Here is a 17,604-nt window from a genome sequence, read left to right on the forward strand (position 1 = left end):
TCGATGTGGATAGAATGCACAATCATGTCATCCAGTACATCCAAGGCAATCTCAATGTCATGTTTGTGACACATGGTTTGCCTGACATAGTGGTGAGCGACAATGGATCATGCTTCACCAGTCAGAAGTTTCAGGAGTTTGTAAAACTTAATGGCGTAAAACATGTAAGGCCAGCACCGTTCAAGCCTGCATCCAACGGGCAAGCAGAACGTGCAGTATAAATTATCAGGCAAAGCATGAGGAGAGTAACCCAAGGGTCACTGCAGACCCACTTGTTCTGCATACTGCTGAGTTACAGGACAAGACCCCACACACTCTCAGGGGTCTCGCCTGCTGAACTCATGATGAAAAGTGGTCTTAAGACCAAGCTGTCTCTGGTACACCCGGATTTAAGTAATCGTGTTGAATACATAAGACAGAGTCAACAAGGGTACCACGATCGCGCAACTGTGTCACGCGAGATTTCTGTTAATGATCCTGTGTTGAATTATGATCAGGGTCCCAGATGGATTGCTGGTACGGTCATGGCCAAGGAGCGCAACAGAGTATTTGTTATTAAGCTCAAGAATGGGCAAACTTGCAGGAACCGCATGGATCAAACAAAGCTGAGGCAGACAGACGAGCCAGAGCAGTCGGACGAAGAAACCGTCAACAACCAACCAACCTACCAGCAGCCTTCAGTGGACTCATTAGTGAACCTGGAATTTCCATCACGGACTTGTTCAATAAAAATGGACTTGAAATTCTTGACATGGCCACTGCCACCCCCAATAAGTCAGTCATCCAGCCACCAGCCACAACAGACTCCGCACATTCACCCAAGGCCGGAATTGAATTGCAGTTAGTGCTGCTCTGGTATAAAAGGCCAGCCATTTTTGAGTCAGGCACTTTGGGCCTTGTACCTTGTTCAGTTAAACAGTACTCAGTTCGTACCTTTATTGCATACATAACAGGCAGAAGGGTCGAGAACCAGAGGAGCAGATTTAAGGTGATTGGTAAAAGAACCAAAGGCAATATAAGAATAAACTTTTTTATACAGCGAGTGGTTAGGTTCTGGAATGCACTGCCTGAAAGGGTGGTGGAGGCAGACTCAATCACTGCTTTCAAAAGGGAGTTGGATAAGTTCCTGAAATAAAATATTTTGCAGGGGAAAGGGCAGGGGAGTGGGACTAGCTGAGGTTCTCTTGCAGAGAGCCAGCACGGGCTCGACAAGTTGAATGTGCTCCTTCCGTTCTGTGACCATTCTATCATTCTATAAATAAAATTTGCTGTATTTAGGTTTGTAAATGAACACAGTAGAAACTGCGATAGTTAGCTCTTTTCCCTATATAAACTGCAGTCCTTTAAAACTATGGAATAACCTAGAACTTTAATCATTTGCTAAGGTAATCTGGAAAGCATTATGGTCACAAATCAGTATGGAAATACTGTAAGGAGTGTAATTATGTTTTCACGGCATCTACTGCTTTCACAAATTGGGAACAGACTCTCAATCAATGGAGTCTAACAGCAATTGGTTAAAATTCATTCAGGAAGAATTTGAACTGGTTACCCAGTCCTTTGAAAATTGGATTGCACATGGAAACAGGAAGCAGTCTGAATTGAGAATAACAGTTTAAATAGACCATGGGAAAGAGACATACTGACTCAGAATTTGCTGGAGTGGGTAATCTTGCGGTGTTCCTGTTAGAATTTTTGTCTCATCATTCAGCTTGAGGAAAAAATGGCACTGCTAATTGCTGGAAGTGAGAGTTGCTATGGAAGTGAGAGTTGCTAACGTGTGAGGTTAATGGGTCATCAGAGACCTTTGTGAACAAGAGGACCAATAGTCTATTTCCCTAACCAATGAGATTGAAGGATAGGGACAGAAACGGGAACAATGGAGAAAGAGGTAGGGTGAATTAGTCAAATTGGATACAGAAAGAGAAATAAAGAGAGGGAAAGAAAGATTGTATCAAGAGTGAGGGAACAAAAGAGTTAGGAAAGTAAGTAAAAATTTTAAAAACCTATAGGAACAACTTACTACCTGTAGGAATGAGACTCCACTAGGAATTGTTCTGTTTCTGGGCTGGAGAGGTTGTGTGGCACTGTGGGAACATTAATCTCGTCATTAAAAGGGTCGTTATGTTGTTAAGTGCCAGCCCTAACTTTCTACGGTGAGTTTAATTTGTTTTAACAGAGAAAATGCAGCAATTGCTTGACACTCCTTGGGGAGGTTGATGGCAAGCTCCTGTTCTTGTGAGGCTAAAGGTAGAGCGGCACAAGTCGGCCAGCAATTTGTGGCGATTCACCACTCTCAGTGTATCTCTTCCTTGCCATAAATTGCTGGGCTACTTACAGATTAAAGGTGTGCACTTTAAACTTACGGTTATTTCCCCAGCAAATTCTGGGCCATTACAGTTTCTTGCACTTACTTTACCCTCCCTTTTTGCAAGTTTTCTCTTTTCCCTTCCCTGAAAGAAGTTGACTCATTGGTCGGGTACAGTTTAGTGAGTACCTGGCATCCTCTGGTACCTTGGCCCAACACTAGAGCAGCCTGGCACAGTATGCAAGTGTGCTAATTTTTTTGTGCTGGATATGTTGTGGAGTCAGTGTTCATAATTGTACAGAAACATGGTTTTAAGTGAAAATGCTTTGCCTAAAGGAGCTCATAATTTTCCAGGTGCTGAACTTGTATCTGGGCTTGACAATTGAGCCAAATGATGCCGGGACAGGCAGTCCTGTGACACCTCGTTGCTGTGTTTTCCCAGAGATTATTTAACATTCAACTACAAAAGCACTGGTTTTGGTTAGATTTGGGATAGTAACAAACTTGATCTTTAGCGATCTCCACTTACTGGGGGAGATTATTGCACCCTCTGCCACAGCTGGAACAGGAGCAGGGTGGGGATAGTGTGGGAGAATTCTGGAAGGCTGCCAGGCCAGTCTGCCTAATGGGATGGCCCATGTGTCAATGTTTGTTGAGGTTTGGGAAGCATGGAGGCCTGTGCTCTGGTTGCTGTGGGAAGCTGATAGTGGGAGTAGGCTTGCCAACCCTCCCAGGATTGTCCTGGAGTCTTCAGGGATTAGAAAATGAATGTCCTGTACACTGTTGCAAGCAATCCAGGAAAGAAATCATAGGAACATGGAAAAAAGGCTGTTTGGCTGATTCTTCACTATCTGGTAACAATCGGTTCATTTTCCATTTGGTCCGGGAAGGCAGTGTGCTACAAGGAAGGGTGTGTCAGGTGACCAATGATGGGAGCCTGAGGTCAGTTGGAGGTGGGAGGTCATATGATGAAACCTCCCTGAATACATCCAACCAGAGTTGGGAAGCTGAAGTGAAAGCCACGTGGAGATCTTAAATATGAGAGAAGATTAATTATTAACATAAGAATATAAGAAATAGGAGCAGGAGTAGTCCATACTGCCCCTCCAGCCTGCTCCGCCATTTAATATGATCTTGGCTCATCCGATCATGGACTCAGCTCCACTTCCCTGCCCGCTCCCCATAACCCATTATTCCTTTATCGATTAAGAAACTGTCTATCTTGGTCTTAAATTTATTCAATGTCCCAGCTTCTACAGCTCTCTGAGGCAGCAAATTCCACAGATTTAAAACCCTCAGAAGAATTTTTCTCCTCATCTCAGTTTTAAATGGGTGGCCCCTTATTCTAAGATTATGCCCTCTAGTTCAAGTCTCCCCTATCATTGGAAACATCCTCTCTGCATCCACCTTGTCAAGCCCCCTCATAATCTTCTGAATTCCAATGAGTAGAGGCCCAACCTACTCAACCTTTCCTCATAAGTCAACCCCCTCATCTCTGGAATCAACCCAGTGAACCTTCTCTGAACTGCCTCCAAAGCAAGTATATCCTTAAATATAGAAACCAAAACTGTATGCAGTATTCTAGTTGTGGCCTCACCAATAACCTGTATAACTGTAGCAAGACTTCCCTGCTTTTATACTCCATCCCCTTTGCAATAAAGGCCAAGATTCCATTGGCCTTCCTGATCACTTGCTGTACCTGCATACTAATCTTTTGTGTTTCATACACCAGGACCCCTAGGTCTCGCTGTACTGCAGCACTGCAATTTTTCTCCATTTAAATAATAACTTGCTTTTTGATTTCCCCCCCCCCCCCCCCCCCTGCCAAAGTGCATAATCTCACACTTTCCATCATTATACTCCAAATTGCCAAATTTTTGCCCACTCACTTAGCCTGTCTATGTCCTTTTGCAGGTTTTTTGTGTCCTCCTTACATAGTGCTTTTCCTCCCATCTTTGTATTGTCAGCAAACTTGACTACGTTGCACTCTGTCCCTTCTTCCAAGTCGTTGATATAGATTGTAAATAGTTGGGTTCCCAGTACTGATCCCTGCAGGACCCCACTAGTTACTGATTGCTAACCCGAGAATGAACCATTTATCCCGACTCTCTGTTTTCTGATAGTTAGCCAATCCTCTATCCATGCTAATCTATTACCCCAACCCCGTGAACTTTTATCTTGCGCAGTAACCTTTTATGTGGCACCTTGTCAAATGCCTTCTGGAAATCCAAATACATCACATCCACTGGTTCCCCTTTATCCACCCTGTGTGTTACATCCTCAAAGAATTGCAGCAAATTTGTCAAACATGACTTCCCCTTCCATGCTGACTCTGCCTGACTGAATTTGCTTTTCCAAATGTCCTGCTACTGCTTCTTTAATAATGGACTCCAACATTTTCCCAACTACAGATATCAGGCTAACTGGTCTATAGTTTCCTGCTTTTCGTCTGCCTCCTTTTTTAAATAGGGGCGTTATACTTGCAGTTTTCCAAACTGCTGGTACCTCCCCAGAATCCAGGGAAATTTGGTAAATTACAACCAATGCATCCACTATCCCTGCCGCTACTTCTCTTAAGCCCCTAGGATGCAAGCCATCAAGTCCAGGGGATTTATCCGGCTTTAATCCTGAATACTACCTCCTTAGTGATTGTGATTGTGTTAAGTTCCTCCCCCCCCCCCCCTTTTGCCCCTTGACTATCCACTGTTGGGATATTTTTAGTGTCTTCTACCATAAAGACTGATACAAAATATTTGTTCAGAGTTTCTGCCATCTCCATGTTCCCCATTACTAATTCCCCGGTCTCATCCTCTCAGGGACCAACATTTACTTGAGCCACTCTTTTCCTTTTTATATACCTGTAGAAACTCTTGCTATCTGATTTTATATTTCGTGCTAGTTATTTTCATAGTCTATCTTCCCTTTCTTAATCATTTTTTTTATTCGTTCTTTGCTGGCTTTTAAAAGCTTCCCAATCTTCTGTCCTCCCACTAGTTTTGGCCATTAAAAAGATATAGAAAACACGGTGAGACAGTGAACAAACCTGTATAATCTCACTCATTTGAAGGAAGGCTACCTCATTTTGATTTAAAAATGTAACAGATTTTGATACAACTGGCACTAAAAAATAAGCAAAGCTCAATGTGTTTGAATCCATCTGCAATTCATCTCACAAATTTTTATCATCAATCCCTAGCTCCTAACATTTCTGATGAAAACAAGGCAGTGGGAGTGGGGGATACCGAGAAAAAGATGGAGGAAGTGGTAGAGAAAACGGGAATGGAGAGGACAGTGGGAGAGAACCAGAAATGGAGAGGGGTAATGAAAGTGTCGGAGGAGCAGACTGCATTGTGGCGATAAACGCCCAATTACACATGTTGAGAGAGTGTTTTACAGAATGAACAGCTGAGTTGCCGCACCAATAATCTTGTGGCTTCTTTCTTTTCCTGTTCCTCTTTCCTCAGTCAGAACTGTAATGCAACCTAGAGTGAGGCCCACACCCTACATCCTGGCTGAGATCGTGTGAATAGAGCTGTGGTGGGGGGAGCTAACACACGTGATCTGCATTGTCTGTCTCCTGTTTATCCACCAAAAGTAGCTAGGCAAAAATTTACCCTGTTGGTTTGTTTCTAAAATGATTCAGTGTATATTGCAAAGAGCGAGTAAGTACCATGAGAGCAAGCAGCAATTAATTTGGTGCTTTGCGGGCTAATTTAAATGCACCCTACACGTTACATGCTTTCGCCCCACATATATTTTACAATGGTCCAATTGCATCCGGGAGGGCGCTGAGCACCTCGAGCCTCATCGGCGAAAGCATGCAGAAAACAAGCGCAGGTAGCGGAAAGAGTATGCGGCAAACCAGTCCCATCCCCCCCCCCCCGTCCCACCTGTGACAGAGTCTGTGGTTCTCGTATTGGACTGTTCAGCCACCTAAGAACTCACGTTAAGAGTGGAAGCAAGTCCTCCTCGATTCCAAGGGACTGCCTATGATGATGAATTTACAATTAAACTGCAAACTTCTGGCCAGCACTATTGATATATGAATGGGTAAATAGTGAGATACATGAAATTTAAACTGCCACATCTAATTTAATTGTAACTGCTTGCAGTGTGCCCTATCTATATTGGAGTAACTTTTACCCTTATAAAGGTCAATGTCTGATCCAAAGTACTGTAGTGACCAACCTCATATAAATTGACTCAAAATGTTTAATTCGATTAAAAATCTATCAACTATGAAGTAGTGTTATTTATTTGTTCACGGGATGTGGGCGCTGCTGGCAAGACTGGCATTTATTGCCTATCCTTAATTGCTCTTGAGAAGCCGTCATCGTAAACTGCTGCCGTTCATGTGGTGAAGGTACACCATCATCATCATAGGCAGTCCCTTGAAACGAGGATGACTTGCTTCCACGCCGAAAAGGGAAGAGTTCACAGGTGTTTCAATGAAGGACCTAATATTCCGGATCCCAAACTACATCTTGAAGTGTGGAAGATGCCTGTGCGTGGATTTTTTTAACGTGTGGTGGCTGTTGCACACCAGCCACCACACGGGCTTGACAGAGCTGGGTCTTGGTCCAGTGGCAAGGATTAACCAAGACAACTGGAGACCAGCTCTGCTGCATGGACCTAGTGCGCACACATATATCACGGTGTGGGCTGGCCCGTGCTGCCCCTGGCCTCTCCTAGGCCCCGATCACATCCCTCTACGAGCTCTTGCTGCTCCTTTTCCCCGACCTCACCGCTCCTGCTGTACCTGCCCGCACTGCGATCAGCCATTGCCCTTCTGCAGCAGCACGCGCTGCTCGCTGAAGTGACATGCTGCCGCACGCTGCTCCCTCTAATGGCCCCAGCCTGCTGATGGTCTTGCAGGCCGTCACCGTGCCGATTTCCTGCGGTTTGGTATAACTGAATGGCTTGCTAGGCCATTTCAGAGAGTCTGGAGTCACATATAGGCCAGACCGGGTAAGGACAGCAGGCTTCCTGATGGGTTTTTATGACAGTTTCATGGTCACATTACTGACACTAGCGTTTAGATTCTATTGTGTTCTTAACACAGATGAGGCTGCACACAGGGAGGTTAAAGTAACAGTAACCTCAGTCTTTATTAAGACACTCCAGAGTGAGGAACAGGCCTTAGGGGCCGGCTTATATACAATGCTCCCAAGGGATGCTGGGATCCCTTGGGACTTCAGGAGATGCGCTCCCTGGTGGCGGAACATGACAGTGCATGCTTTACAGATACACAACATCACTCCCCCCCCGCCCCCCCCAAAGTCAAAGTGAAAACTATTACAAGGTGAGGCGGTCGGGAGCCTTTCTTTCCCTGGTGGACCTCCTCGGTACAAATGTCTGTTCTGGTGTGTTGGCTGTGCCCTCGCTGGGCTGGCGTGTTGTTGACACTGCAGGGCTGCTAGGTGAGCCTGGCCTTGCTGGGATGTTGGGCGTGATGGGTTTGATTTCCTGGTCCGGGAAGGTGTCGTTGATCCTTTGGGTGTGTGTTGTGGGCTCAAAAGGTGGTGTCTGCTATGGGTTGTTCAGGGCAGTCTGTGAACCGCAGCCTCGATTGGTCCAGGTGCTTTCTGCAAATTTGTCCATTGTCTAGTTTGACTACAAACACCCTACTCCCTTCTTTAGCTATCACTGTGCCTGCGATCCACTTGAGACCATGTCCATAGTTCAGCACATACATAGGGTCATTCAGATCAATTTCCCGTGACACAGTGGCGCGACCATCGTTTACATTTTGTTGCTGCCGCCTGCTCTCTACCTGATCATGCAGGTTTGGGTGAACCAGCGAGAGTCTGGGTTTAAGTGTCCTTTTTATGAGTAGCTCAGCCGGGGGCACCCCTGTGAGCGAGTGGGGTCTCGTGCGGTAGCTAAGCAGTACTCGGGACAGGCAGGTTTGGAGTGAGCCTTCTGTGACTCATTTAAGGTTCTGTTTGATTGTTTTTACTGCTCGCTCTGCCTGCCCATTGGAGGCTGGTTTTAACAGGGCTGAGGTGACATGTTTGAATCCATTGTGGATCATGAATTCTTTAAATTCGGCACTGGTGAAACATGGCCCGTTGTCACTGACCAGTATGTCAGGCAGGTCGTGGGTGGCAAACATGGCCCTCAGGCTTTCAATGGTGGCGGTGGCGGTGCTTCCCGACATTATTTTACATTCAATCCATTTTGAAAAAGCATCCACCACCACCAGGAACATTTTACCGAGAAACAGGCCCGCATAGTCGACATGGATCCTTGACCATGGTCTGGAGGGTCAGGACCACAAACTTAGTGGTACTCTCAGGGTGCGTTGCTCAACTGAGCACACACGCTGCATTGCCGTACACAGGACTCTAATTCAGAGTCGATACCGGGCCATCACACATGGGATCTGGCTATCGCTTTCATCATTACTATACCCGGGTGTGTGCTGTGGAGATCCAAGATGAAAGTCTCCCTGCCCTTTTTGGGTAACACTACACGGTTACCCCACAACAGGCAGTCTGCCTGAATGGACAGCTCGTCCTTTCAGCGCTGGAATGGCTTGATTAGCTTTTGCATTTCAACGGGGATGCTGGCCCAGCTCCCATGCAGTACACAGTTTTTTACTAGGGACAGCAGAGGATCTTGGCTGGTCCAAGTCCTAATCTGGCGGGCCATGACAGGTGATTTATCATTTTCAAACTCTTCCATGACAATCAACAAGTCTGCGGGCTGCGCCACCATCAACAAGTTTGCAGGCTGCGCCATGTCCCCCTGTGGTGGGCAATGGTAGCCGACTGAGAGCATCCGCATAGTTCTCGGTGCCTGGCCTGTGGCGGATGGTATAGTTATACGCTGATAGCACGAGTGCCCACCTTTGTATACGGGCTGAGGCATTAGTATTTATCCCCTTGTTTTCAGTGAACAGGGATATGAGGGGCTAGTGATCGGTTTCCAGCTCAAATTTGAGGCCGAACGGGTACTGATGCATTTTCTTTACCCCGAACACACGCTAATGCCTCTTTCTCAATCATGCTGTAGGCCCTCTCAGCCTTAGACAAGCTCCTGAAGGCATAGGCGACAGGTTGCAACTTCCCCGCAATGTTAGCTTGTTGTAATACACAACCGATTCCGTATGATGATGCATCACATGCTAGCACAAGTCTTTTACACGGGTTATACAATATAAGCAGCTTGTTGGAGCATAAAATGTTTCTGGCTTTCTCAAAAGCAATTACTTCTTTTTTTCCCCGTACCTTTGTGGAATAACACATGTCGGGGCTCTAAGAGGGTGCTTAATCCCGGTAGGAAGTTACCAAAATAGTTGAGGAGTCCCAGGAACGACCACGGCTCCGTGATGTTCTGTGGCCTGGGCGCGTTCCTGATAGCCTCTATCTTGGCGTCTGTGGGCCGAATGCTGTCCGCCGCGATCTTTCTCCCCAAAAACTCAATTTCTGACTTCTGTTGCCATGAAGACGCATTTCGACCTCTTCAGCCGCAGCCCTACGCGATCCAGTCGCTGGAGGACCTCCTCCAGGTTTTGTAGGTGCTCGACGGTGTCCCGACCCGTGAACAATATGTCATCCTGTAAAACCACCGTGCGTGATACCGACTTGAGTAGGCTCTCCATGTTTCTCTCGAAGATCGCTGCAGCCGACCGAATTCCAAACGGGCATCTGTTGTAGATGAACAGTCCCTTGTGCGTGTTGATGCAGGTGAGGCCCTTCGAAGACTCCTCCAGCTCCTGCGTCATGTAGGCCGAAGTCAGGTCTTCGGCCTACATGAACCTGGGTACATGAGGCCTCATCGACATGTGATAGCGCCCGGATGTCATCCCAGTTCCAGTGGATTTTGCCCAGCCAGCTCCTTCCAAGCAGTGTGGGGCCATCACCCGGGACATTCCAGAGTGGCACTTTGTGCACCGTGTCCTCGTAGGTGACCTTGACCATGGCGCTGTCCAAGACAGCGATGAACTCTTTGGTGTATGTTCTCAGTTTCGTGTGGATGGGGCTCAGGGCTGGTCTGAATGCCTTGTTGCACCACAGTCTCTCGACCATCTTTTTACTCATGATGGATTGGCTAGCGCCAGTGTCCAGTTCCATGGCCACGGGTAAGCCATTCAATTTTACATTTAGCATTAAAGGTGGACATTTCGTCCAAAATGTGTGCACCCTGTGTACTTCAGCATCTGCCTCCTCTGAGGCTCGAAATTGCTTTGATCCACCATGGACCGATCTTCCTCTGCCACGTGGTTAGCAGGTTTTGCAGAGCTTGCAGCTCGTCTGCACTCTTGTTGGAGGTGCCCCATTGTTCCACAGCTCTTGCAAACGCACCCTTTGAAGCGACATGAATAGGCTGACTGGAAGCCTCCACAACGCCAACAAGGTGTGAATTGCCTTGCATTCATCCTTTGTTGGGGACTCTGAGTCACCTGGGTCACCTGAGGCCTGCTGGCAGTTGCAGACTCGTGGTTTCTGCCCTGTACATTTCTGCTCGCAAACACAGTTCCAGTTAATTTATGAACATTGTTAGCACTTGTGTGCTGAGAGATTTGTTTGGTGTTATCACTGGTGGACATAAACGTCTGTGCTATCGCAATGGCCTTACTGAGGGTCGGTGTCTCTACAGTCAAAAGTTTTTTTAGGATGGTCTTGTGGCCAATGCCCAGAAAAAAAAAAAGTCTCTGAGCATCTGCTCCAGGTAGCCATCAAACTCATATTGTCCTGCAAGTCACCTTAGCTCGGTGACGTAGCTCGCCACTTCCTGACCTTCAGATCGCTGGCATGTGTAGAACCGATACCTCGTCATCAGCACGCTCTCTCTCGGGTTAAGATGCTCCTGAACCAGTGTACACAGCTCCTCATACGACTTATCTGTGGGCTTCACCGGAGCCAGAAGATTCTTCATGAGGCTGAAGGTCGTTGCCCCGCAGACCATGAGGAAGACCACTCTTCTTTTTGCAGCGCTTCCTTCTCCGTCCAGCTCGTTGGCTACAAAGTACTGGTCTAGCCGTTCGACATAGGCTTCTCAGTCCTCACCCTCCGAGAACTTCTCCATGATGCCCACAGTTTGCTGCATCTTTGCATTGGATTCGTATACTCGTCGCCAGTTATTGTGTTCCTAACACAGATGGGACTGCACACAGGGAGGTTAAAGTAACAGTGACCTCAGTCTTTATTAAGACACTCCAGAGTAAGGAACAGGCCTTAGGGGCCGGCTTATATACAGTGTTACCAAGGGATGCTGGGATCCCTTGGGACTTCAGGGGATGCGCTCCCTGGTGGCGGAACATGGGAGTGCATGCTTTACAGATGCACAACAGATTCCAGATATATTTAATTAACTGAATGTAAATTTCCCAGCTGCCGTGGTGGGAATTGAACCCACGTCTCCGGATCATTAGTCCAGCCTCTGGTTAACTAGTCCAGTAACATAACCACTATGCTACCATACCCTACCGCACTACAATGAACCAGAATGTACCATTTTTTATATAAGGTTCAAGATTTTTTTGGGGCACATGGTTCCAGGTTATTTTGCGAATGCAGGTATTGGAGAGCAGTATTTGGAAAAATGTATCGAGCTGTATATTTTCTGAGAAATCACTGCACAAATGGCTATTCTTCATGCTTCAACAGTGAATGTCGACTGGCTTTTTAAATTTGAGGGTATATAAGCTAAGTCCAGTTCTGTTTTTACCTGTTGTCCTTATGTGCATTTCCAGCAGAAGTCACTGGATAACAATCAGGAGTGGGAACCCTGGCCAATTTTTTCCCCCTTAACTCAAAACACTGACGCAAATGATAGCACTCCTATTGCCATCCTCACTGAAATGAACTAATTTAGCACAGGCCGGATTTAATCTGGAATCTTCCTAATCTGTAGGCCTTAGCTATTCACTGCCTTAAGCAAAATAAAGTAAAGCAGGAGAGTTTCACGATCCATTTTCCAATCTCAAGGTAAGGCAAGTAATTTGTTGCAACACAAACTTTAGCGCTAAGATCCACTTATAAAGCTGCATTTCCTCTGCCTCTCGGACATTTTTTGCGAAATTGTGGCATATGGGCAGAATTCAACGCTATATATAGTAAATAGAAATTGATGGGATTTGTCATGGAGGCACTGTGCTGAGCCTCACCACTTCGCCTACCTTTAGGCTACAATTCAAAACCATTACAATTCAAATGTGCAGAAAGTCTGCAATATTCTTGCACTATTTTCAAACTAATTTTGTACAGTGGTTTTTGCCAGATGGTGAATTAAAATGGGAGATTATTAAAAAATAAAGCAATCCTCCATTGAAAAATAGTGTTAGAAATGCGGGGAACATTTTGAGAAAACAATTTCAGTATCTCTGGTCTTTGACGATAAATCTACAAACTGCAGTTGGCCAGTGTACCAGAGTCAAAGAGGGGAACATATGTCGGGGTTCTCACAGCTGATTGCGACCAAGAACTCCTGCTAGAAAGTGTATTTTATCGATATACTTTGAGGCCATAATCAGATTTGATTCGATTGCTCTCCACTGTTAATGCTCAAGTCTAATCTAATTCTATCTCTTTGGAGCAGGCTCGAGGGGCCAAATGGCCTACTCCTGCTCCTAATTCTTATGTAAAAAGGATTTGCATTGACACAAATCGGAATGTGCAGTATCATATTTCTGCATAGGTTCTGGTGCAGATTTGGAGGTATGCAGAAAGCACACTAGTGTTGGGGTGGAAGATTGTGTGTTGTTCACATTTTGAGGTCAAGTTTCGTCCTGAGTTGCTCCTATTTTTTTGGAGCAACTGGTTTAGAATGGAGTATCTTAGAAATTGCAATTCTTGGCATTTAGTTTGCTCCAGTTCTAGTTAGTTAGAACAGTTTCATTTTGGAACAGATTTTTCTTTTCAAAAGGGAGCAAGTCCGGCCACTTACGCCTGTTTTGAAAGTTTAGGCAGCGAAAACTTACTCCAAACTAACTTAGAATGGAGTAAGTGTAGATTTTTGTATACTCAGAAAAACCTTGCCTGCACTTAGAAAATCAGGCATAGGTTACAAATCAGGCGTAGGGAAGAGAGGTGAGGCGGGGGGAGGGGGTGTGGGTGGGGGAGAGAGAAAGGGAAGTTTACAAACATATGAAACACATCACTTTTACAAATAAAGAGCCATCAATAATAAATGATAAATAAATCAACTAATAAATCAATCCAAAAAATTTTTTTTTTAAATCAATAAATAAAAACTTTCTACTCACCGAATGTAGCACCGAGAGCCCTCCAACAGCATGCTGGGACGGGGCCCCCCCAGTGTCTCTCTCTCTCTCTCTCTCTCTCTCTCTCTCTCTCTCTCTGTCAGTGTCTCTCTCTCTCTGTCTGTCAGTGTCTATGTGTTTCTGACAGCGAGGGGGGGTGGGGGGAGAGGGAGGAGAGGGGAGAGGAGAGGGGAGAGGAGAGGGGGGAGGGAGAGGGGGGAGGGAGAGGCGGGAGGGAGGAGAGGTGTGGTGTATGTAACACACAAATCACTGACTCCACACAGTCTGGTGTTGTAATAACTGCAGTGACCTTGGTCCTTTATTGTTTAGCTCCAGAGTGCCTCTCAGGTGTGGTGGGCAGCCTTTTATACCACCTCTTGTCGGTACTTTCAGGTCTCCCACCACAGTGCCCTCTGTGGTGCACCATTGTAATATATTATACATTTAATGTACCTGGACAATACATAACTTCTCACTCCCCCCGCCCCCCCCCCCCCCCCCCACAGTTCCAAAAGCCGTTGCCGGTAACCTCGGCCTTGTTGGTCCTGGTGGGTTAGTGAGTGTGAGTCCATGACCATCCCATGCAGAGATTATTCGGTGCAAGCATGTGGTGTTTGCAGTCCTCGCACGGGTATAACCTCCAACAGAAAACAGTAATACATAGACGGTACATTTGTATGGTACATACAATATGTGGTACAGCTGGTATGTCAAAAGATTGCAGGTGCACTGAACAGTTGTTTAATCCCAGCTCTGCTGGGTAAGGTACTGTGGCGGTATACTGCGCTGAGACAGGGTATCGCAACTGGTGCGTTGCCTCTGTGCTGAGTAGTCGCCTTAGCGGTTCATCTGCAGCCACTGAACCCTTGCATTGTTAGTCACAGGTCCGTTAACCCTTTTACTTGTTTTTACTTGTACCCCGTGATGTGACTCTTTTCGCAAATCATTCGTGTCCATCATATTTAAGCACAGTACCCATTCAGCATTGTAAATTCTTCATGTCCCTCATTTCAACCTTTTAAACACAGTAACCAACCAGCATCAACACAAAAAATTTTACTCTTATCCTATCACATTACCATACCAGTCTCATTACTCCTCTAGACTCACTCTGGTGGGAGTCCTGAAAGTACCTGCAAGAGGTGGTATTAAAGGCTGCCCACCACACCTGAGAGGCACTCTGGAGCTAAACAATAAAGGACGAAGATCACAGCAGTTATATCAACACCAGACCGTGTGGAGTCAGTGATTTGTGTGCTACATACACCACATTGGCAACGAGGACACGGACGAACTTCACGCAACCATGGCTACTCTGGGCTTGCTAAAGGACTTTACCATGGGCAATGATTGGGAGGCCTTTACAGAAAGGCTCAAGTACTACTTCACAGCTAACGACCTGACTGGGAGCACGGATGCAATGAGAGAGAAGCCGAAGGTGATATTGTTTTCCAGTTATGGCGATGAGGTTTACTGTCTCGTCAGGGATTTGCTGGCACCCACGAGCACCAGGGACAAGTCATATGAGGAGCTGGTCGCACTCATTCGTGACCAGTTGAAACCAAAGGAGAGCATCCTCATGGCCAGACACAAATTCTACCATCACTGCAGACCTGAGGGCTAGGATTTTGGCACACCTTGATGAAGCATTGCGGGACGTTTTTGTTATGGGGATTGGCCATGAGGGCCTCCTTCACAAGCTGCTGGCCACGGAACCCACAGTCACCCTGACAAAAGCCATCACATCAGCCGGACACATGTGACCGCGACTTGCAGCACCAAGCAAATGATCCACACAGTCTCGAACCCGGTAGGCACTGTCCACAGGATAACACCCACCACGGACAAAACTGCAGAACGTGGCTCTGCCCAGGGCAGAGAGCATGGACCTCGGGGTCCTGGAACTCAGAGTCCACTGAGGGAGGCCAATCAAGCAGCACCATGCTGGCGCTGCGGAGGAAGCCATGGGGCTCACCGGTGCAGGTTTGCGGAGTACACGTGCAATACCTGCCACCTGAAAGGCCACCTTCAGCGTATGTGTAAAAGACACCTGACTCCCCATGTGGCTGAGGAGATGGTGGTTATAGGGATCAAGGGGCATGGAGAGAAAGCGGGAACGGGGTACTGAAGGAATGATCAGCCATGATCTTAATGAATGGTGATGCAGGCTCGAAGGGCCGGATGGCCTACTCCTGCACTTATTTTCTATGTTTCTATGATCCACTTTTCAGCGAGGAGCAGGTAGAAGAAGCTGAGGTGTTGGGACTGTATACGTGCACCGATGATTCGCCCCCAGTGATTATGGAAGTCAAAATTAACGGAGTCCCAGTGAGTATGGCAGTGGATACGGGATCGGGTCTGTCGTTGATGAGTCAGAGAACATTTGAAAAACTGTGGGTTAAACCGGCTGTACGACCCAAGCTGGTCCCGTTCCTGGCGAAGCTGCATACTTAGACCAGGGAACTGCTACCTGTTCTCGGCAGAGCGGATTTGCAGTTATCTCATGGAGATGCACGGTTTACCTTTGTGGGTTATTGCAGGCGATGGGCCGACACTACTCGGCAGGAGATGGATGGAGAAAGTCCGTGGGAGCTGGGAAGACTTCATTCCTCCACAGACTGCTGCTCCCCGGGTTCCCAAAGAGCGGTCTTGTAGGTGCGGGCTGATTGCTGGGGTGCAGGCCAGTGGGACGCTGCAGGCGATGAGCGGGAGGTCCATCGATGGCCGACAAACCGGGCGGGCCCACGCAGAGAAAAAGTCGGGCAGTGGTAGAGACTACAGCGGCGGCCGGAACGGCAGGAGAGGAGGTGACAGCGGCGGCAGGTATGACCCGGGAGAATGCGACAAGTTTCGTTTCTAAGATCTTTCCAGACGGGCTTCTCTCTCCGCACGTATAATCGCACAATCGATCCAGCCTCCTTAAAAGCTTCCACTGCTTTGCTATGTGTTACTTCCCCTACATCTACAACAACTACCCCGAAGGACGCAATCATTCCACCGCAGTCCCTCCTACCATGATTGTTGTAATAACTGCAGTGACCTTGGTCCTTTATTGTTTAGCCTCTCAGGTGTGGTGGGCAGCCTTTTATACTACCTCTTGCAGGTACTTTCAGATCTCCCACCACAGCGCCCTCTGTGGTGCACCATTGTACTTGTATTGTACATTTAATGTACCTGGACACTGCATAACAAGAGGGAGGGGGGGGGAGAGGGAAGAAAGGAGGGGGGGAGGGGGAGGGAGGGGGGAGAGGGAGGGAAGAGGAGAGGGAGGGGAGAGTGGGGGTGCGGGGAAGAGGAGAGGTGAGGGAGGAGGCTGAACGGGCCTGGCCGACGTGAAGAAGCCGGGCCGAAGACGTCGGGTTGGGCCCGCTCCCAACAAGATGCCGGGTGGGCGGGCCCCGCCGAAGGAAGATGGAGCGGGAGCGGGAGCTGGGGGGGGGGTCGGGCAGCGGAGCGGGAGCTGGGGGGTGAGGGGGTGGTGAGCGAGCCAGAGGGAGTATGAGCTGAACAGGGGAGGAAGCTGGAGCCCACAGCCAGCGCAGGAGTTGGAGGAGGGAGGTGCAGCCTGATCTTCGCCGCCCCAGTGAGCCCATTCAGCCAAGGCTAGGGGCGGCGTTCTTCGGGCCCCTCCCACACAGTTTCGGGCGCCAGGAGCTACTGCACATGCGCGCCCACTGTAGCGCGCATGTGCAGAGGTCCCGGCACTGTTTTCAGCGCAGGGACCTGGCTCCGCCCCCCACAGCTTGTGCTGGTCCACGCCGAGGGCCTGGATCGACCTGAGGGAGGGGACAATACCAAGGTAAGTTTTCGACGCGGTTTTGAGCACGGAAATCAGGCGTGGTTTGCGTGGCGCAGCCCGAAACTTGACCCCATAAGGACTGGGATCAATCAAAGGGGAATGTCACAATAGAGTGGCAGAACTTCTGAACGCCTTCTGAAAAGGTTCAGAAGGCATCTCAACCCATTACCATCCCCGCAATATACAGCAGTGCTAACGTGATTATACCGCTATGCGCAGTGGACGGCAAAACTGTAATAGGTTGTAGCAATGAAATAACACCGTAGTTAATAGTGAAAACAGCTGATT

General features: G+C 47.7%; 1 protein-coding gene across 2 annotated transcripts in view; it reads left to right on the forward strand.

Moving 5' to 3' along the window:
• Nucleotides 1–17,604, forward strand: part of LOC139276719 (caspase recruitment domain-containing protein 19-like) — a 60,069-nt gene that overhangs the window by 27,382 nt on the left and 15,083 nt on the right. The gene's annotated exons all lie outside the window — the stretch shown is intronic.

The sequence above is a fragment of the Pristiophorus japonicus genome, chromosome 12 (genome assembly GCF_044704955.1).
Source record: "Pristiophorus japonicus isolate sPriJap1 chromosome 12, sPriJap1.hap1, whole genome shotgun sequence".
NCBI classification, from domain to species: domain Eukaryota; kingdom Metazoa; phylum Chordata; class Chondrichthyes; family Pristiophoridae; genus Pristiophorus; species Pristiophorus japonicus.